Below are 21,866 nucleotides of genomic sequence, written 5' to 3'. Positions count from 1 at the left end.
AGTGCTCCTGGGTGGCGCCAAAGTCCCCATCTTGAGCCATTTTTTGAGAGCCTTGATCATGATGCCCAGCATCGCCAGCTCTCTCTCTCACCGTGCAAAGTGAGCAGGTAGGGGAGCAGCACTTAAAGTAACAGAAAGGCTTTGAGGCAGGCCAGCAGGCATTTCCTTCTCCTGGTGAAATTTCATAGCTAGATTTTTATTTCTACGCTAGCACCTACGGTGCCATGAATGCCACCTCCCAACTGCATGTCCGTGTCCTGAACTCTGCCAGACAGCAGAGGAGGAGGAGTAGGTGGTGACATGTGCCAGCAAGCTCCTCAGTCCCACTCTTGCTTAATTAAACGTCTCTGATCGATGTCAATCTTTGGCGACGTCATTACAGCCTTTGCTATTACATTTACTCTCTGAAACAGAAAGAGAGGAGAAAGAGAGAGAAAGAAAGGATGGAAGGAAGAAAGAAAGGGAAAGAAGGAGGGAGGGAGGAAGGAAGGAAGGAAGAAAGGAAGGAAGGAAGAAAGGAAACAAACCACTCTGGTTTAGTTCGTTGACCTTATGGAGCTAAGGACAGGCAGATGTTTTCATCTTAAAACTGTCTAAGAACCAGGGATTGAGACCAGGAAATAAGGCAACTTTGGCTTTTAGAAAGTTTGAGAGCAAGAATACTCAAAATCATGATATTTTGGTTTAAAGGACTTGGACTTTATCCTCTTGCTGATTCAGTGCAATTTAATGGCAGGATTTGAGAAGACAAACCAAAAACTCTCTGACATTCATTGAAGAATAAAGAATAAAAAGCTTTCAGAAGGTAATAAGCAACAAGGAGCGTCTGGGAGACGTTAACGTAGAACCCCACTGTTGCTCACTGCCCCCCGCCCCCCGCATGCAGTCTGTTTCACATAGCCTGGAATCTGTGGGCTGTGCCATTATATGCTTATTTTTAACATGGTTCATTTTAAAATATGTTATCGGTTCAGAGAGATCAGAATGAGAAGAGGAGATACACTTTTACTGTATGAGCTGGCAGATTTTCACTGCAGCTTTGAGACAGGTGAGCAATTTGCCCTTCCTTTCATGGACTCTGTGAGCTGTCAGTCAGGACATGAGTAAAGAGCTCCCTTTAGAGAGTAACCACTTTCTGACAGTAACTGCGTCTTGATGGAGAGTGCGGCATATGAGTTATGAGTTCTGGCCTGTGAGCTGTGAAAGCTGACTCAGAAAAGACAGCCTTGGAGGACTCACCGAGGAGGTGCCTCTGGCAGCACTATGCCCTGAACAGATTCAGCTCTTTTCTATTTTTGGCTCTTCTTCAGAGGTCCAGGAGGGCACACGCCAGCCACCAACCCCGTGTCTAATCACTCCCCTTGCAGTGTGTTGACATCTCTTTTCTTCTTCCTGAGAGTGTGTGGAGCCAAGGAGATGAGAGCAAGGATGGGAAAGAAAAGGGGTAGTTTTAAGCAACGTCTATGATAGTGACCAGAAAGGGGTACACGTTGAATGTAATGGAGCAGGAAGGCAGGAGAGAAATGGCATTCAGGAAAGAACAGCATTTGATGACACTTAAAACACGTCTGAGGAGTTTGGTCAGTAAATGCTTTATGAATATTAAATAAGAAGAACAAGATAGAAAACCCATGTGATGCCATAGAGGCGGTAAAGAAAGGGAAACAGGGAGAGAACATGAAATTTTGATACTAAGCTTCGTAATAGTTGTGTGCCACCACTCAGTACTCGTTTTGCACCCCTGTCATTTGCTCGGAGTCTCCTAGGGATGGCAGGAGAAGGTACGTGAGGATAAAAAGAGGTCAGTAAGGAAAGAACAGAGGGCTGAGAAAGAATGAAGTAATAGGACTTAAAAAATTCTTTTTGGCAAAGACCTTGAGAATGTTTTTCATAAGGACTTAAATTTTTTTTTCTTGGCAACAAAGTTATTGATAAAATTGAAAATGCCATCTTAAATGCTGTGTTACAGGAATAATGATTGTGGGGTTTTTATATTTAGATCCAACAGGCTATTAGAGCTGTAAAGGACGCTAAAGATCATTTCGCCTGCTTCTTTTTAGAGACGGGACCAGAGGCTTGGAGCGATATTCCCAAGGTCACAAAACCAGCGAACAGCTACTTAGGAACGTAAATTCTGGTTCTTCTTCTAGGACTAAAGGCTGCAGCAGTTTCTTTTCCTTCTCAGTAAAATTGATGAGGGAAATAAAGGTCACATGGTTTATTGACTTGATTGAAGTCAATCAACACATTAGAAGCAAATACGTGACCAGAACCAGTCTCTTGATTTCTGGTCCAGGGCATGAGTTTCCTTAATATGACACCATCTGTGGTTTCACAGGTTGGGTTCTCTGGGATGTCATGGAGATGAGTGGGCAGGACGCTTACTAGGGAAATCTCTTGGAAACAGCATCTATGGAATGGAAGAGCAGGAAGCAGAATTGTGCACAGGGGAAAATTAGCTGTGATGCTGTCTGATGAAGGTCATAGGTGACTAGAACAGGTCTTGGGGATTGTCATGAATTGGGGCAAAGGGGCCAGGCCTTTATAATCCTCATGCTCAGTCGTTATTTGCTGAACGCAAGGAGGAGCCGTGACCTTGAGCAAGGACCTTATCTCTCTTCAGCCAAGGCACTTCACAGAGAGGGCTGACAGTACGGGCTGGCAGCTGGCAACAGGTTTAGAAGCTAGTGAATAACACCTTCATTCCTAAAGGGGCAACTTGGCAGAAGCTCAGTGTACTGCTTGTACCTCTTGGATCCACGTCATGTAAATACTGGGAATCAGTTTTCCAGGAGACCAGTGGGTTTCTTTTCTTGGAGGATTCTTACAAGAATACGGCTGTAGGACAAAGTAGCACCACTGCTGCTCAGCTCGTTGCAAGGTCTCAAGCGATACTGACCAGCTCCCTCCTCTGTTATCCACTCTGGTTTTCCCTCACCCTTCTCTGGTCATGGTGGCTTTCCTGGTGGTGTGACCCTGACTGTCCTGAGCCTCTGGTCACCTTGCCTTCTTCACACCTTCATTGTACTAGTCCATTTGCCATCAAGATTACATGGGTGCCAGGCATATTTCTTCCTGTTCCCATTGTATGTGAGAAGCCCTCCTTTCTCCCAATGATGTGGGTTAATTTCCCCTGCCAAGATGGTGACTCCTATTATTAGTTTGTCACTTGGCTGGAGGTGCTGGAAATGACTAGGTGCCAGCAAAGCTTATGGTACAACTGGATTCTTTCTGTTCCCTGGTGTAAACATTTCTCCTTTGGGAAATGGGACCTCAAGTCACACAGTTCCCAGAATTGCAGGAATGGAAAGCACAAATTACCTAAGTGGGTCACTGGGAGTAGTGATAAGTGAGACCACTCTTGTTTCGGTATATCACTTCCTGGGCTCTATTCCTATTCAGCCAACTGGGACCCTGCACCACGCAAAGATCCTTGAGTATACAACGCATTTTGAAGGATGGAGCCTCGTCTTACCAGTACCACCTTCAAGCTGGCACTGTGCCTTTAACAGGCTGCTTCCTTACTCTATCGGGCCAGCAGCTCTTGGTGATACGGCCAGTGATCTCAGGGTCAAGAACCAGTGACCCATTCATGTCCTTCCTTCCTTTAAGGTGGACTCGTTGGTCTGATGCTATGTATGTAGGATGGCATTGGTAAATTGAATACTACACGTCCTCAGATAGTGGTGCTGACTAATGTGCTGTGGGGAGAAAAGCCAGATCCAAAGCCACGACATGTGTCTGTTCCTGTCAAGTTATATTAAAGCCTCTTCCAAGATGAACAGCTACCAAGTAGCTATCTGGTCTCCCACAGGGATGGTGCCATTCTGGGGAATTAGTGTTGGTTTCTGTTTCTAGCAGACTGAACATTCAGTCAGATCAATAGCTCGATCAGTCTTGGTAAGTAGAGGCAATGCCTTTGAATCCATGCATAGCTTCTGTCATTGCCACTGTAGCTGTTTCATTCACGGGTCCGTCATGCTAGCACTGAAGAGGTTGATGACAGAGACTAGCTGATGCCAGCTGACTAATTTATGATGTCTACCTGATTATTTAGTGCCTCTTCCATGATGGGTGCCCTCTCCTAGGTGTTAATCTTTGATACAAGGATCTTCATACTTTAAATCTATTCCCACTGGTCCATCCAAATCCCTTTATCCCAGCTCTTCTTTTCCTGCCCTTGGAGTTTTTATTTTCTTGACCACTGACCTGCTGGTCAAGCCATGTGCCACTGCTCTTGAGTCTCTCCACATTGTAACCTCAGGACACTTTTCTTCCCACAAAAAGAACATGGGGCCATATGCATTGCCTTAAGCTCCGCCTGTTGGATTTCCTCTTGCTACTGACGTTGTCACCTCTAAGTGAGGGTACAGTAGAGCCTCCATCCATTTCCACCTTTCACCAACACACCAAAAAAACCCCATCTGTAATCACATTTGGATTTTTTCTTCTTCTGTGTGTTGAACATATAACGGATCCCCTGATAAGGTGACTGGTATGAGCTGATGGTCAAGTGCTAACAGCAACGATAGCAGGTGACTTCAGTGTGTAAGATACCTGCTCAGGTTAGCTTTCTTTGTGTCTCCTGGTCCTGTTAATGCTTGATTTGGGGTACACCACTTCTATCTCATGATGCATTGGTCCTAGACCCACCTGACCTCATGACTTTGTATTCTGAGTGGTACCCAGCTCATAAGGAGAAGTTCAGGCCTCATGGTTATGTGGTGTCCATTGTCAGGCACTGTATTTCTACCTGGACCCAGAAGTACCCCCGGACCTACTATCAAAAGATGCATAAATAGCTGCTGTGGATGGCAGGCCCTTACTCCCACACCCCAGACATCTGTGCTGTGATTCTCCCATCTGGGCTTGCTCTGAACACCATACAGTACATTTGCCCTCCACAGACTCCTCTACTGCTATGCCGCCCTCGGGGCTTACGTTACTCAGGTGACAGCGATACTAGCACCATCATCTGGATTGCTGTATGTTCTTTTCCTGCTTTGGCTTTTACTCAAAGCTGGAAGCCTTTTACGCTGCCTGGCGTATGATTTGGTGCCATATTCCCAGCCATGGGACTATGCCGCCTGCAGACATGGAAACACCAGCTAGGCAAGGTCCTTCCTCCTTTGTGGTAGAACAGTACAAGTTGTAATAACCTGTTCTTTGGAGGTGATGTCCCCAGATTTCCAAGAACATGGGACTCCTAAAAGTTACTGATGTGGAAGGCCCTGAATCTTTGTAGGACTTCTCTCTCACTCTCTGGTATGCATGTGTTTTACCTAGGCCTGCCACTTCTTTTTAATATGGTCAAAGTCACATAATATCTTCGATGCAGTGGACCAGTGAGATTTCCTGTGATGTGCCTAGTCCATCAAGACCTCTTCTAACTCTGCTGTGACAGGGAGAAAGAGTTAGCGTTGCCCTTGGGTAAGATTGCAGATGTATGTGCTTACTCATTCCAAGTGCTTGTGAGTTCTTTCTTAGCTTCTTTTCTATTGTGGTTAGAAAATAACGTACCTGACAGATCGGTGGCCACATCCCGTGTGCCTGAGGCCGTGGTGACATGTACCAGAAGGATGCCAGGTTTGGCAGGCAGCTGCCGTCGGGCCACTACTGCTTAGTTGAGTTCGTGGTAATCCATTGTTATCCTTCAGAATCCATCTTGTTTTTTAAAGGTGCATAACTGGTAAATTAAATAGAGACATGATGGGGATCATTACCCTTGGATCCCTCAGATCTTTAATAGAAGCCATGAAATTTATGCCATTCTCCCTGGCATGTGATAGCTTATTAGAGAGTGCTCTGGGAAAAAAAAAAAAAAGCTGTGGAAGGCAAGAGGAAGAAGCAAGATAGGGCAGAAGGAAAAGCTGGGCTGGGATGCTAGTTCAGTGAATGCCACAGCTGTCCCATGGGGACATCTTGGAGTGGACTGGCCCCACACTGAACTGGGGAGACTGAGTCTTTATACTCCTGTGCTGACCAGTCATTGGATGCAGGATGCCCAGGGAAGGGGTGTAATCTCGGGTTAGACAGCTCTCTTCATCTGATGCACTTCCACATGAAGGCTCCTGGTGAGGGCTGGCGGCTGGCAGTACTTCCAGCCCCGGGGAGAATAGCTTCATTCTTGAAGGTGAATCTGGGCAACGCATCACAGAGTCAACTGCCAAGTGAAATATGGGAAGGAACCCTTATATAATGTGATGGAACACTCAAAAATTGAATAATATATTTTATATATATTTTTGGAAAAAGTAGAAGCTTTTAGTAATTTGTAGAATATTCGAAGTGAAGGATACCAAAAAAAAAAAAAGGTAAAGATGTGGAGTGGGGAGAAAAAAGAAATGCAGAGCCGTGCTGTAATTACAGAAGAGTACCATTAACAATTAGCATACTGCACAGACACAGAACTCAGAAGAGAATGGTATTTGTAGACTGATGAATGAGTCTGGAATTAACTACTTCCCATAAATTGCCTAAATGAAGCTCAGGCTGGTATAAACTAGTTGCCCCAGGCTGGCTTCCCTGTTTCGTTGGAAAACAAGTAGCACTTCACGCTATGGGAGTAATTGCATTTGGGATGCGTGTTCAAGAGCCGTAGGTATACTATGGTCTGGCATTAATCCATAACTAGTAATTGCGTCTTCTACTTAAATATTTGGACACAGTGATCTTGGACAAGACTTGGTATCATTAAGGATATGAGTTTGATGAATATTGTTAGGCTTAATGTCTTTATTATTCAAAATAGGAGAAGATGAATTGAATCAGGAATCTCAAAAGTGAACATTCATCTGAGAAGTCTTCTCTGACTTCCCCGTTCAGGTAGCACCTTCTCGTTATTCCACGTCTCCTTACCCTTGTTGTGTCTTTATCACTATAATACACAGCATTTATCTGGGGGTGAATTACTGTATCTTCTATCTCCATTGGGAATGTGAGTTTCATGGAGGCAGGGAATTTGTCTGCTCTGTTTATTGTAATGTCACTGACACCTAGAAGGGTACTTGACGTATGGTAGATGCTTCATAAATATTGGCTAACGGGTGGACCCCTGACTGTACGAATCATATTCTGTTTGGTTAATAGATTTCTCTGCTTTTGAGCACATATTATTGTTCATGTTAAGGTCATTGGTGAAATTAAGAGTTAACAGTTGAGGGGAAGGTATAGCTCAGTGGTAGAGCACGTGCCTAGCATGCACGAGGTCCAGGGTTCAATTCCCAGTACCTCCTTAAAATAAATAAATAAATAAACAAACAAACAACCCTAATCCCCCCACAAACAAACAGCAACAAAAAAGAATGAATGGTTGCTTTTGTTGAATTCAGGGCTAGGATTTCTGTAACTTTTCCTCTGTGAGAGTCTCAGAAGTTTTGATCAGAAGAGTTACCTGTGGCGAAACCTCATTACACAGTCTAATTTCAGCAGCCAGAGACGTCCTGATCTCATCAGTTGTTCTGTTTTGTGGCTCTTGACAGCTGCTGCTGATGCTGCTGGAGCTCTGAGGAGGATGGTGATGATGAAGATGATGACAGCAGGTAACGTCCATTGAGCAGTGTTTGCTAGTCACAGTGCTGAGAGTCTGGCATTCATGAACTGATGTGATGCTCACTAAAGCTCTGTGAAGAAAAATTTACCATTATGCTGGCGACAAAACTGAGGTGAAGGGAAGTAAGTATCCAAAGCCATAGCCCTGGCTGGTGGGAGAACCAGCACTCGAACTGGGGTGAGACTTACAGCAAAGCCTGCGCTTGTCATGACTAGGGTATTCTGAGTGAGGTGAGGGGTGCAGAGGCAGATGATATAATTTGAAGGAAAATAAATATCATACTCCCTTTACAAGCTTGTGGTGGGGAATGGAAGGGACTGTTGGAAGGTAGCTCAGAAACACTGTGTGCAAACAGGTAGCGATGAGGCAGGAGGAAACATGACAGTGTCAGGACATCACCTGAAGATTCGTGAGAGCAAGAAGGAGATCCAGTCTTTTGAGTGGGACAGGGTAGGCTCATAGAGGAGGTTCTAATTCAGCTGAGACTCAGAAGTGAAGGAAGAACATGCCAGAAAGAAGGGACAATGCTGACGTATTGTCAGAAGGAAGGTCTGAAAAGTAATCAGTGTAGTAAAAAGTGTAGTAAAAAACTTCTAAGTAGGATATTGCAACATATTTTATATAATGTATATATGGTTGAAATTTTTATAATTCCTCTTTCATTCTTCCTACATTTATTACTTGCCATTTTCCCCATCATTTTTTGAGCAACTTCTTACTCGCTGGCACAATAAGATACTCCAAGCTCATCTTGTACTTTCTCCCTCTGCCCCTGGAATCAGCCATTTCTCCAAGCAGCCCCAGTTCTTTTGTTGGGTAATGGTGTCTTGAAACTAAGATTTGGGTGCTAGGTGTGCTCCTGGCTACTATGATTGCACATATGTACATTTTAATGTTGCTATAATGGGACGCATGTCACTGAACATCAACCAAGTGAGTCTTAAGGGTACATGATGGGAGGAGTAACCGCCGGTTACAAAGAGCTAAAATAGAGTTGGGAACATGGTTATATAAATTTGTATTCATTTAGTAAGTGATGAAAGCTATAAGGGACTGCATAATCTTTTAAAGTCATCTGGAGAGGAACAATCAAGTCTGTTTCCCAAGTAAGCATCAGTTGGTTGGTGACCCAGACTCTAACCTGAGATTTCTGAGATTGTGTTCTTTATCCTGTTGATTTAATAAGAATACTGTAACTCTGGGATGATATCAAAGTCAGTGTGTCTGTAACACTAACAGTATATAAGGACATTGAAATAATAAAGAAATAAATCAAGCGCATGTTCGTGTTTAGAGAAAGATTAGGTCTAAGTATAGTAATACATTTTGAAAACATTGTATTTCTACGAATTTTTTGTTTACTGATTAAGGTACTTGAGGGGTTCAAAAAATCAGCCAGGCTAAATTTTAGTGTATTTTAAATTGTTTAAGAAGATTTAATTAAGTTTATAATAAAGGTTGAAGTATTTAAGGAAGCAATTTATACGTTTTATTGGCAATGATTTAGTAAATTAAACATTTAAGAAAAGTAACAAGAAGTGAATATTATGCAAGCACAGAAACCCCTTGATATTGACAAGTTGAGGAATGGATCAGGGGGTCCTGAGGTGGGATCTGTCTGGGCACAGCATCACAGTATCCACTGCAATTGATATTTTGGGTTTCCCTTGTGAGTGCAAATAAAATGTCAGCCTATACAGATTCATAGACTACCAGCCCTGGGAGGAACTTTAAACATCACACACTTTATAATTTGGACCCTTAGCACAACCAAATTCAAACACTTGCTAAGTGTCACTTCACCGAAGCACCAAAAACTTGCTTAAGATACTTCCCTGTGTTTCAGGCCCTCACATTCTGTCCCTCCCAACAATTCTATAATGAATATTCAGGGAATGTGTTTTGGATAGTCAGTGTCTCACTGCAAATGTGTTACTGAATTTTGTATCAGATGCTGCCTCTGAGAAGCCCTAGAAGAAGCAATGAATTACAAATAAATGCTGGTTCTGTTGATTCCTTCTGCCAGGATGAAAAAATGAATTGGTTTAATTGGCAAAAATAAAGCTGTTGCATGGAAGCCAGGGGATACAGGTGGGAACATCACAGTCACTACGCAGGAGAGCTGAAATTAAGTGTAGTCCAGAGGCAGGGAATTGAACCAAGTGACCTGCCAAGGTCCCATTAGCCCTCCATCTGTGGAGCTGAATTGAGAAAGTATTAGCGTTTTTAATTGGTTCCCATTCGACCTTATTAAAAGTTTTAAGTGTGCTTTTACTCTAACCTTTTATCCTCTTGTCATTTCTTTCCTTGTACTGTATAGGCCCTTTTGTCTTCCCTCATCATAATTTTCCTCTTTATATTGTACTATGTTTCCTTCTGGAAAAAAAAAAGGTCTGTCTCCTTGCCATTTGTTAAAGGGACCAACAGCAAAATATTCTTGAGGACGGAAATTGCCTTTATGAGCTGAGTTGCTGAAAGAATTATATGAGGCAATTATTTCTCATGTCTATGAGACCTGGGCCATGTATTTGAACAATAATTGCTTGCAAATATGTTTGTCTTTGTACTGTAATCTGTTTGAGAGCAAGCATATTTCTTTTCATCCTTGTTTTTCCAACAGCCTGACACAGAGTAAGTTCTCAATAAATGTCTGTTGAATGAATTAATAATTGGGAATGTATGATAATTGTTTACTCGAGTATCCATCTCTTTTGCCAGACTGAATTTAAAGATGGGAATCAAATCGTATTCATCTCTGTACTGCTGGTTCCTGCATATGCTGTGAATGCAGTGGGTACTCAATACTGCAGTGAAGGAAGGAATGAAAAAAGAAATGAGACAGAATAGGAGGAACTCTGCATTGTTACTTAAGAGTTGTGGAGAAGCTCCCTCTAAAATTAGCTTTCTCCCATGCCTGTCAAAGATGTGGGCAATGCCGCTGTATGCTTATGCACTGTCTGCTGCTAAGCGGGCGTCCTGATGAAGTAAGCCCAGCATTTAGTAAGAACTCAAGGTCGTTTTTAGAAATGCAATTACTTCTTCACAGGATGAGAGCACCGGCTACCTGAAGGGAAAGAAAATGATTAAGGTAGGCAAAGGACACTGAAAGAGGAAAGTTGTGCCCTTATACCGTTGCCTTGGGTGAGCCCGGGGTGAAACGCAGAGCCTTGGAGACAGTCTAGTTAAATGTGTATATAGCAAAACCAGAAAGGAAATCCATATGCAGCAGTACTTCTATAGGATTAAAGAGGAGAGCAAGTGACACAAGGCAGACATACGAATGAGAAGCTTCATTTATGCATCAAAGAAACAAATAAAAATATTTTGGGGTGTCTACCGTGTCCTAGGAGCTGTGGTAGGCACCGTGGATAGAGCAATAAACAGCAGCATTTTCGCTATGCTGAGCTTACTGGCTCATATGGGAGATTGATATTGAATAAATATCGCCAGAAAACTATATACTCTTACTGTTGAAAAGCAGTAGGAAGGAAAAATTCCTGGTGTTGTAATGCATCTAACAATGAGGTTAACCTAATCTGAAAGGTAAGGAACAACTTTCCTGAGAAGAGACCTCAGAATATAACACTTTAGAGGGAAGAGAAAAGGCATTAGCAACACAGAGAGGGAAGGAAATGGTTCTAGGTTAAAGTGAGAACATGTGGTAAGACCTGAAGGCAGGGAGAACTGGAGCATTCCTGGAGCTTAGTGAGAGATGGGAAGTTGGAGCAAATTAAAATTGGAAAGGAAAGCAAAGGCTCGGGAGAAATCATGCAATGCTTGAAGACCAAGGACTTTGGATTTGACTTTAATAGGAAGGCATCAAATAATTTAATCCAATTTATGGGAGAGAAATCACCAATTTATGTTCTTAAAAAAGGTGACCGAGGAAGATGGCAAACTAGGAAGCTGCATCATTTGCCCCCAGAAACAGGGAAACACCACCACACTGACCAAAGTAGCTTTGTGGAAACTGAAAACCAGTTAAGGATCTGCAGCAACTTAATCAATTCCCTACCAAGGAAAAGTCACACTCAGAATGGTAGGAAACGTTGTGGCATGCTTGCTGACCTCTGCCCCACTGCCTACCTGGGGTGGCATGGAAAGAAGCCAGTTAATTCCTGGTTTCTCATTTAGGATGGAAAAAAAGCAGGACTTGTTTGCAACGTTCTGGCGTGTATGGGGGATGCCCAAGGGACTGGCTTCTGTCACCTGACATGGAACACTGAGAGGAATGATGCATGACTTGGCTGTCAGGTTGAAGGTTGCTAAAACCCTGGCAGATACCGTGAGGCGAGAGAGCTTCAGGAGGGCTGCGGACTTACAGATGCCTTAGGGGCAAAGATTACAGGCAAGAGAATACAATAGATACTCAGGGTCCTGACAAAGAATAGGGATGAGACTAGTAGGGAAATTAAGACATTTTAAAGCAGCCATGGATATAAGGTAATAGGATGAAAAGCACACACACTGGCTCAAGGAAGATACGTGCCCAGAAAAGACCTGAGAAAAATCTTTAAGTCTTCACACCAGGCTTTTTAGTGAAGGTCTCCCCCCTTCACAGAGCCTGTCTCCAAAGAGTGGGTGAGGTGGATGTTTTCCTAACATCCCAATTTTCAACAAAATGTCTCCTTCATTCACCCTGTCATACATTCATGTGTATTTTTTTTCCCATGGAGATTTCTGATCTTCTCCTCCCTTCCCCAGCTCCCTTGTGTTCAAATTAAATATAGCTTGTGGCATTAATAATATATTGTCTGCCTTCTTACGATGTGGTTATTTGTACCAAATGAGGAAACAAATACAAAAAGGTTTTGCAAACTGTGATAAACTATACATGTCAAAGAGAGCTAGAAATACGTATTTTCGTCTGACGATTAAGGAGACTCACGTAGGTAAGGGTTACCAGCGATGTCCGTGAGCAGGAAAAGGGCTACATTTAAAAATTTTGTCTTGCTCTGTGAACAAAACTGAAAATCTTTTCCTTTTGACAGATGAGTTTAGTAGATGAGTTTATTCATTAATATGACTGTGATTTTTATTTTCAGTTCTCATAATAATTTATAATCCTACATTTTTATATATATATATTTGCTTTCTTTCTCTCTACATGATGTGTCTTCTTTGCTCTTTAGTTTTTAAAGTTTTCTAGGCTTGCCTTTTGCTTACCACAAAACTGGCCAGCAGGTGGGACCACGAGGAGTCCTACGCGGGGATTCGGTGCCTGTTCTTTCTTGTTCGCAGTTTTAATGAGGTTTGGGCGTTCTGTGTGTTCAGCCTCTGCTGAGGGCATAACTTTTGTGTAGTTTTGTTTTTCTTCTTTTTGCTCTTTATTGTTTCTTACTGGGAGACAGGGACCTAGGCAGCTGCTGTTTTTCTCAACTATTCAGAATTATGGTTTCTAGAAATCATAAGAACACTTTCCCACTGTAGACTGCCATGCCAAATGCAGCAGTCGTTAAACTGGGTGGGTACAGTGGGGAGGTATGTAGAGAGCGCGGCATGTCTTGTAATGGTGAGTTTAGAGCTTTTGGCAGATGACATGGAATGGATCCAAGATCGTGGGAAACCCAGAAAGTTTTCATACTAGTGTACTGGTAAAACTGCTCCCAGCTTGGACTGTTCAAAAATGTTGGAAGACCAGTGATCCTCAGTTTACTATAGGCAAGAAGCTAGCTGAGAACGTTGCTCAAAAAGTGTATTTTCTCATGTCCTCTTTAAAAATGGCCAAGGAGGGTGATGGAAAAGGAAGAATTCCAGGAATGTGAAGTCAAGGGCCATGGAAAAGAGTTGACTGAGAGCCACTCCCAGGAGGCAAAACTGGGACCTAATAAAAATTAGTACCCATCCTAAAAATAGAGGATTGTGACTTCACTGGTATAGTGGGATTGCAGAAGTACTATGAACTGGTGAGTACAGTGTGTCTCCCGTTCTCCCCCTTTGTGAGTGGCCATGTGTCCTGTGGCTGTTTTGTCTGTTTCACTGTGGTCTACCTTGTCTTTCTAGTTCCCAGGCCTCTAGATCTAGATCTGTGGTGGGTACTGTGATATTCCTAACGGATATCTGTCAGGAATGAAGTACTTATTCTCTCAGTTGCTGGGAGTCCTTGTGGATGGTAGCCTGCAGGTGTCACCCCTGCGTGGGCATTTCCAGTGGCTGAAGAAAACTTCATTGCCCAAGGCCATGTATCCTAATAGGGGCAACTCTGATTAATCTGGGGGTATGGAGTTCCAGCCCCTTTGCCCCGATTTGGTAAGTATGAAGGGCCAACCCAAGCTCTAGAGTTTCTTTTAGGACTAACTGGGACTTTTCTTAGAACTGAATCATGGGTTAACTTCTCTCTTTGCTCAGTCCTTTTCTCCATTCCTTCCTACAAGTGTTGATCCTAAGAACACTCCCTAATAATCATGCTATGTGCTAATTTCCTTCTCAGAACTGGACTTCTGGGGAATTAGGTCCTGATGTGTATCACAAGATCCTGAACTTCGAGCCTGATGCTCTGATAGGATGAGATGCGTTGGGAGGCTTGTGAAGGGTGAGAATATTTCAGTGTGTGGCGGGGATGTGAGTAATTGTGGCCATGAGTATGGGCTGTGGTAGATTGCAAAGACAGACCTAATTCCTCACTGCCCCCAAGTTCACACTCTTTGCCATTTTACTTTCCAGAGTTCTTCCATTCTGGCTCTGTGCTTGGCCAGGTAACTCACTTTGTCCCAGGATGAAGCAGAAGTGAGTGTGTGCCCATATGAGTTTAGGCCTCAGGTTGTTGATGTATTTCCTTTCGGACTTTTCTTTCTGTACTCTAGCCTGCTGGGAGTTGAGAAACATGTGGAAGCAAATCCAAGTCATCCAAATCATCCAAGTTGAGGCTAAGGTAAATAAGCTGGAAACCAAAGAATACAGATATACAGAGCAAGCTCAGCTAACATCAGAGCCACCTAACTGACTTCTCCAGACACAGTTAGCACAGCCTGTTATATGCCACTGTAGTTAGGTTTGTGTTTGCTTGTTATGCAGCACTATTATGGCAATAGATAACTGATACAAGGGAAGATAAAACTATGATGTATGTGGATGCACACTTGGATGATAAAGCTATAAAGATATGTAGGTGAATACTATACAGATTAGAATATTAGTCAGATTCGAGGAGGAGAGGGTTGTGTCTGGAACAAGACGTAGGAAAGCTGCTCACAGTAGCTGGAAAAGTTCTATTTCTTGACTGAGGTGGTGGTTACAAGGGTGGTAATCTAATAATTCACTGAGCTATACACTTTTTAATGTGGCTTTTCTATTTTACAATGAAAAGGTGAAAAGTGATTTTAAATTATATAATCCAAAGCCATGACTTTGTAGCAAGAGAAACGTGTAGTTTAGAGTGGTTACATGGTTTGCTGAGGAGCACAGAGCTCGTTGTCCACAGGACCAGGAACAGCAGCCGAGCCAAACGTTATCTTCCTAAATGCAGAGAAGAGTAGAGAGAAAGAGAAATGGTATTCTCACAAAGCAGGACACAGAAATAGTGCTAACGTGTGCTTTCGGGGGAGGGTGTGGAATCTCTTCCCTGAGACTTTCTAAGAAACCATATTTCTGAAATAGGTGAAATGTGTCCCTGCAGGAGGTGAGGGTTTACATAAGGAAGTACTTGTAATCATCACAATTCCATATATTTTTATGCATTGTTGGTGTGGGAGTTGAATGATTTCAGTCTGCGGTATTCACTGAAATGATCAGTCTTCCTGAGACCCCCTCACACGCGAATCACAGAGTGCAGCTAGCTGACTGAGGTTAAACATGGATGGATAGGGAGTCTAGCTAACCATCCAAATCACCCTGTCTTGAAAATGAGGGAAACAACTGGTACCCAGAGAGGTGGAAGGAGTTGCCCAGGCTTCTTAGGGGCCCAGCCAGACCTGGACAGGAACTCCCTTATGGTGGCTGAGTCCTCCTTTCCTAGGCTGGCTCTCACTTCCTAGGAGAGAGGAGATGAGTTGATTTGACATTTTGAATTAAAATGAGGGTCTGTCTAAAATCAGTGATGTTTTTTCTTAGGGAAGGCAGTGCTAATATGGTGTAACAGGTACTGCTTTGAAATTGCATTTGCATAGCAAGATATGGTTTTTACTTAGATTTGGGGATGGGAGAGAGGGAGACCCTAAAACCTCGTGGCCTCCCCCCAGATTAAGACTTTATTCTTGCAACCTGTTTTAGAATATTTTGGCATTCTTATTTTAATATTTAGAATGATTGTACAGAATATGTGTAAAGAATCAAAACTATTTTTCAAAATTCTATTTTCAGTTTGCATTCAAGTGCAATAAAATCGAACATTTCATCAGAGATAACGTTAGGTATATTTACCTTAATATATCCGTGGCTGTATGTTTCCTAATATATTGACTCTTTCCTAGTAATACAGAATAAGGCAGTTTTGAGAAAGCAAAGAAACCCCAAAAACTTGATGTTGCTCTTTAGGGGTAAACTAATCATCACACCAAAATATCAAAGAAACCCAAACAACCTACATATACACCTGTTTTAAATCAACATCTTTCTCCAATCTGTGGATAGAAATTCAGTGTGTATTCTCTGTGAGGCTCATAAAAGAACAGCTCACCATTGAAAGGATCTAATGGCTTTAGAGCCCCTTGAGGAAGCCAGATTAATGGAGGTTACTCAGAGAATTGCAGAACATAGGAAATCCAGCTAGTGAATGTGTGACACTTGGGTCCAAGAGGCAAAACGCTGTCTCATGAGGCAAAAGCAAACAAAGAGAAACGTCCACAGATGTAATAAAATACTGATGACGTAAGATTTTCCTGTTGTACTTTTGGCTTCACAGACACAGCATGGGCTTGTAGAGAAGTGCATCAGTTATGTCAGCTTGAAGTGCGAATTATGGAGAAACCTCTATTAACTGTCACTGTTGTCAGTGGTTCCATAGTCCCTCCTGATGCTGCTACCTGTAATCACCAAAATACTAAGCTGGCTTCCCCCCGTGGAAAGTCATCCCTGAGAGTAGCTGTTTACCTTTTAAGTATTTACGTCATATGTGTTGATCAAAAGCTTAGAATTAAAATACTATCAAAATAATTGCTGCAGTTTTACAAGGTAAAGCTCAGGTCCCATCCTCTTAGTGGGGTCAGGGTTTTTCTTGTAGTCTCCGTTTAAAGGAAGGGGCATCTGGAACGTGATGACATACCGATGTCACCCAGTAAGGAGTAGCACTGTTATGGGGACCAGTGATTCTCGCAGGAAACTGAGGCCTCTCTGCCTGAACCAAGTGTGATCAGCCCCACTGAACGCATTTCTTCTGTCTCCACTGATAGCTATTGGCCTGGGCGCCCTTGAGATGAAATTTATCTTTGCAATAGTTGTAATTTATTACCAAATTTGATGAGCAAAGTAATAGTAAACACAAGATTTTGGACACAAAAATAATGGGTGCTTATTTTGAGCTACTTGAACAAAGTTTCATTCAAACAAACATTCAACTGAGTGCTGTCAATCAAGCCATTCCTATCTAAGGCCAATGGGAAAGCTTCCCTACTTGGCCAAAGCAAACGCCTACACCACTTCTTGGTTGTTACTGGATACCACCATTCCAGAGAGTCAAGGGACTGCTTGTCTTAGATTAGCTCAGATTTTAAAATTTCATATACCAGCAGAAGTTCACAAAAACTGGAAATTTAAATAGCATTCTTAACTGTGTCAGGAAGGGCCTTAAAAATAATTACCACTTGTGATTACCTTCATTTAAAAAAAAATGAGAATTTTAACCATAAAAAGTTGAAAAACATGCTTTCCCAATCAAGGACGGTTCCTCAAATGGTATAAATTCAGCATTGTAAAAACCAGTGTTCCCCCCTCCTTGGTTTTTTGTTTGTTTGTTTCATTTTGCAAAAGAGCACATGTCAGTTTTGTCCTGTGCCGGCGTTGTCTGATGTCTGTGCCTGAGACTTCTAAGTGATGTGACCGGGATATTCTCTCATAGCCTAAATGAAGAGTAAAAAGTCTCGCATACGACATTTCTTAAAGATAACCTAGCGGGAGCCAAGAGCCTCTCTAATTGGCCAACATCAGAACAGACAGAGAAATAAACATATGTAGGAGGAAAAACTGGCTGAAAAAGAAAATACCAGTGCTTCGTGGAAGCAGTGATGCAGGTGGGCGAATTTCAATCTTAAATGAGATACAAAGAGGATAGCAAATCAGTTCAATTTGTTAATTAGAAGCAACAGTTCTCAAAGAGAAGAAAAGGAGCTAACTTAAAAAAAAAAGTTCAATTTCTGATAAGCCCTAGAAGCTTTAGACTAAAAAGGAATTATTTTCAAACGTGCCTGTGTTGGGAAGGAGTTTATCTTTATAGTGACCTCCGTGTGAGCTGTTTGGATCCTGAGAGCTTGACTTTCTGCCTCGTTGTAGCTGCTTGACACAAGGTTTTGTTGCCAGCTGCAGGAACACTAATAGGAAAAGCAGAATTTGTGTGCGTTGTGGGTGCGCATAGATCATCACCAGGGCCCGGAGAAGTGTGCAGCTGTTCTTTCACTGCACCAGAAAAGCAAATGTTTCTGCTGTGTTACACGTCTGTGGGCTGATACCTTCCTAAGTTGCTCCTTTCAGAATAATTTCCCCAGAGTCAAATCCCAGCCAAATGCAGCCTTTACATATCAAGGCGGGCAGAAATGCTAGCTTGAGGCTTTTTCTGAAGTTGTAAAAGGTTGACGGGTACTTTATTGGTTGGCTCAAGGATGCAGTTGTGGAGGTTTTCATATCAAAACAGCTGCACTTAAATTCTCCATCCAAAACACCTCCCCATTTATTCAAAATCAGGGGATAATTGGAAAAGCAGTTTCGTAAGATTCTGGCTTTTTTTTTTTAAAAAAAAGAAAATAAAGCTGTTTACAAACACGCAGGGTACACTGTTCATTGCTGACTTTTCCGTCACGGTAGTAGTCGGGCAGTCTTTCACACCCTGCTTTGTTGTTCATGTTTGGCATCTACATTTGTTTTGTTTCAGTTCTAAGATGTCCTTTCTACTCTTGCACGAACAAATCCATCCTTTATTACACCAAAGATGACACGGGGAGCCCTCATTATCTATGCAGTCGGGTGAAACTACAGCAAAACAAAATGGACTTTCATAGATGAAATCTGTATAGTTGAAAACAGTACATTTTATCACTAAGGTAAATATTACCGTCTTTTTCTGATTGTTGCTTTGCAATTCTTATGAAACACCAAATGGAAATAAATAAAAAGAAAACTCAATTCTGTCTCTTTACAAAATGGTAAATATATATGTCGAATTCCTAAGAACTGTAAATGGCTTTTATTAGTCATTTTTTTTTATCCCAGATGTAATTACATTAAGTAATTTCGTTTCCAGAGGAGTTTGAATAATTAAAAAGCACCTGCTGATTTTCTCCAGTAAAGGAAAACAGTGTCTAAATAACACACAAACAGCAGACACTGAAAAAGAAAAACTTCAATAGAAGGATTACTTTAATTAGTCTATTAATAAAAGCTTATCATTGTGTTTATGCCAAGACATGCTACCCATTAGAAATAAGTGCATGATGTTAGTGTGAAATCAGCTATATGTATATATTTTTATATAACTTAATGATAAATGCTTACCCCCGACTTTGGTCTGGCTGTTCAGTATCCATATGGGAGACGTGAACTCCAGCTGACTCTCTGGATTACCTGTGGAATTGGGGTGAGGGCTAGCCTGCATAAATGATATCCACAGATAATCTCGGGACATTTTAGCTTTTATTTCTCCGACTTCCTCATACCTCCAAATTATTTCAGAATCAGTGAGATACAGGAAAATGTGCTGAGTGCAGGCTTTTCCATCTCCTCCTTGGGCTGATGACCTTAACAGAAGTCCGGGGAAAATGGAACAGTCAGTGTGCTGGCGTGAGAAAGAGGCACTGAATACAGCTCTTCATCATTAAGTAAGCGTGCTTCAATTTGCCACGCTCTTTTCCTTGCAAAGCCTTTCTTCACCTCAACAACTTACAACCTATCTACTAATGAGACTGGTCCTGACCCTCCTCCATGCCTAAAAACTGCCCAGAACCTGACTGAGACAAAGGGTCCAGCTGCTGCCGAAGCCAGCTTGCATGGCGCGAGCAGGACTCGCATCTGCCGTCAGTGGTTGAGTACCTAAGCATGGGACAGCTGGCCCATCCGTCATCCTATTTTGGACCCAAAGTTGTTTTCACCCCGTTCTGTGGTGGAGCTGAGCCTGGAGGAGGCTGTGCTTTGGTGGTTCATCTGACTAGCTGAGAGAATCAGAAACCCGACAAAACACCTGAAAATTTGGCACCTAGCCACATAATGACTTTAAAAATGTAGACCTTCATCTCTCTTTGGGAACTCTAATGGTGACAGTCATATATTTGTTGGTTTTTATGCAATGCTCAGTTCTTCAGATGAAGGGCATTCTATGCAGAGTTAGGGGTGGCTGGATGGCTAAAAAGAAACTCTTCATTAAAAAAAAAATTCCAGTGTAGCTCCGGCTGTTTTTTGAAGTTTGGACTTTCGTGTAAGTAGGCATTATTTTTATTTATTTTGAGAAACAAGTGGCAGTTCTAGGATTCTAGAATCCTTCAATTCATTTCTTTGTAAATAATGTATAAATGTACTTATTGTATAGTTTCACTTTTCAAAGTTAATCATTCTGCTTTCTCTGGTTTGGGGAAAAATAGACTAGCCATCCCAGATGTAAGCCTTCAGTTATCTAAACACCAGGAGGTGCTAGAAGATAACATTAAGGACCATTATTTCCCCCACCTACTAGATTTAGGAGGTTTGAAATTCTAGTTATGCAAAGTTTATTAACAAAACTGTTTTCTCTGAGAAGCCTTAAATGTCCAGATTTTAAGGTTATACACCATCCCCTGGGTCTAAAGTGCTCTTTCAAGGGAGAACAGCAGCTTTGTCATGACTTCAGGGACATTAACAAAGATTTGCATGGATCACTTTCAGCATATCTAGAACTAGGAACTATTTGTGGAAGATGGTAATTGAAGAATATTGATGCTGTGGTTTTTTTTTTTTTTGAGTGTGTGCATGTGTAACACACTTTAAAGTGCATCAGAAAAAAAAAAATAAAGTGCACCAGAAAACCAAGTGAGACTGTCAAATGAAGTTCTGGAGCTGGTGTATTACCTCTTGCCTGGGTCAGTATTTGCTTTTTCAACCATGTATCAGGTAAGTCTATGAAGACAAACTTTTCAGGCACATAGTTGAAGAGAAATTTATAAGTATTTTTCTAGTAAACCAATAGTGTCATCTCCTAGGGGGCAGCATTCTAATATGCAATTTTTAAGAAGTCAACTTCACTGAAATATAATTTAATTAAAATGAAACTAGCCAATTTGAAATGCATAATTTGATGGATTTTGACAAATGTATATTGTCATGTAACCACTGCCAAAATCATGATACAGAACTTTTTTTGTTTTGCCTTTTTTCTCTCTCATCTGCTTTTTTAAAAAAATTGAGGTATAGTTGATTTATAATATTATATGTGTCAGGTGTACAGCATAGTGATTCACAATTTTTAAAGGTTATACTCCATTTATGGTTATTAGAAAATATTGGTATATTCCCTGTAGAACATGTCTATCAAAAAAGTTCCTTCATGTCCCCTTTTATTTAATGTCATCACACCACATCCTGGACTCTGGCAATCACTGATCTTTTTTCTATAGTTATACTTTTGCCTTTTCTAGAATTTTATATTACTCTTCTGTGGCTAACACTTTTTACCTCTCATAATTCTTTTGAGATTTCATCCATGTTGTGTGTATTAGTAGTTTATTCCTTTTCATTATAGAGTGGTATTCTATTACATGATTATATCTCCGTTTGGTTTATATTCACAACTTGATGAACATTTGGGTTCTTTTCAGTTTGGGGATGTTATGAATAAAGCTGCAGCAAAGATTTTTGTGCAAGTCTTTATGTGGATATATGCTTTCCTTTTCTCTTGGGTAAATACTGGAAATGGAACGGCTAGGATATACACAGAATATGTAACTTTAAGAAAGTGCCGCAAAATTTCCAAACTGGCTGTACCATCTGACATTACCACCAATAGGGTATGAAAAGTTCCAAATCTTCCACACTTCACCAACACTTGATAAAGTTGGTCTTTTTAATTTTAGTCAACAACTCCCAGTTATGGAAAGAGGCAGGAAAATATGAATCATGATGATAAGAAAATCACTCATCAACCCAGAATTGGCCCAGATGTCAGAATTAGCAGACAAGAACATTAAAACTGCTATTATAACCATAT

At 41.6% G+C, this 21,866-nt stretch overlaps 1 long non-coding RNA gene across 3 annotated transcripts in view; it reads left to right on the top strand.

Annotated features, from left to right (window-relative positions):
- LOC140689592 (uncharacterized) overlaps positions 1-18,825 on the top strand; it is a 113,994-nt gene extending 95,169 nt beyond the window's left edge. For 2 of the 3 annotated variants that reach the window (XR_012064629.1, XR_012064631.1), the window contains exons 3-4: positions 7,482-7,541; positions 18,570-18,825. This is a non-coding gene — a long non-coding RNA (uncharacterized lncRNA). Of the gene's footprint in view, positions 1-6,751; positions 6,826-7,481; positions 7,542-18,569 lie in introns of all 3 variants that reach the window. The other variant, XR_012064630.1, reaches the window with a different exon arrangement.
- Positions 18,826-21,866: the final 3,041 nt, after the last annotated feature.

This window comes from Vicugna pacos, chromosome 26 (assembly GCF_048564905.1).
Source record: "Vicugna pacos chromosome 26, VicPac4, whole genome shotgun sequence".
Classification (NCBI taxonomy): domain Eukaryota; kingdom Metazoa; phylum Chordata; class Mammalia; order Artiodactyla; family Camelidae; genus Vicugna; species Vicugna pacos.
Note: the sequence above shows the minus strand (reverse complement) of the source record. Positions and strands in the feature narration are given on the sequence as shown.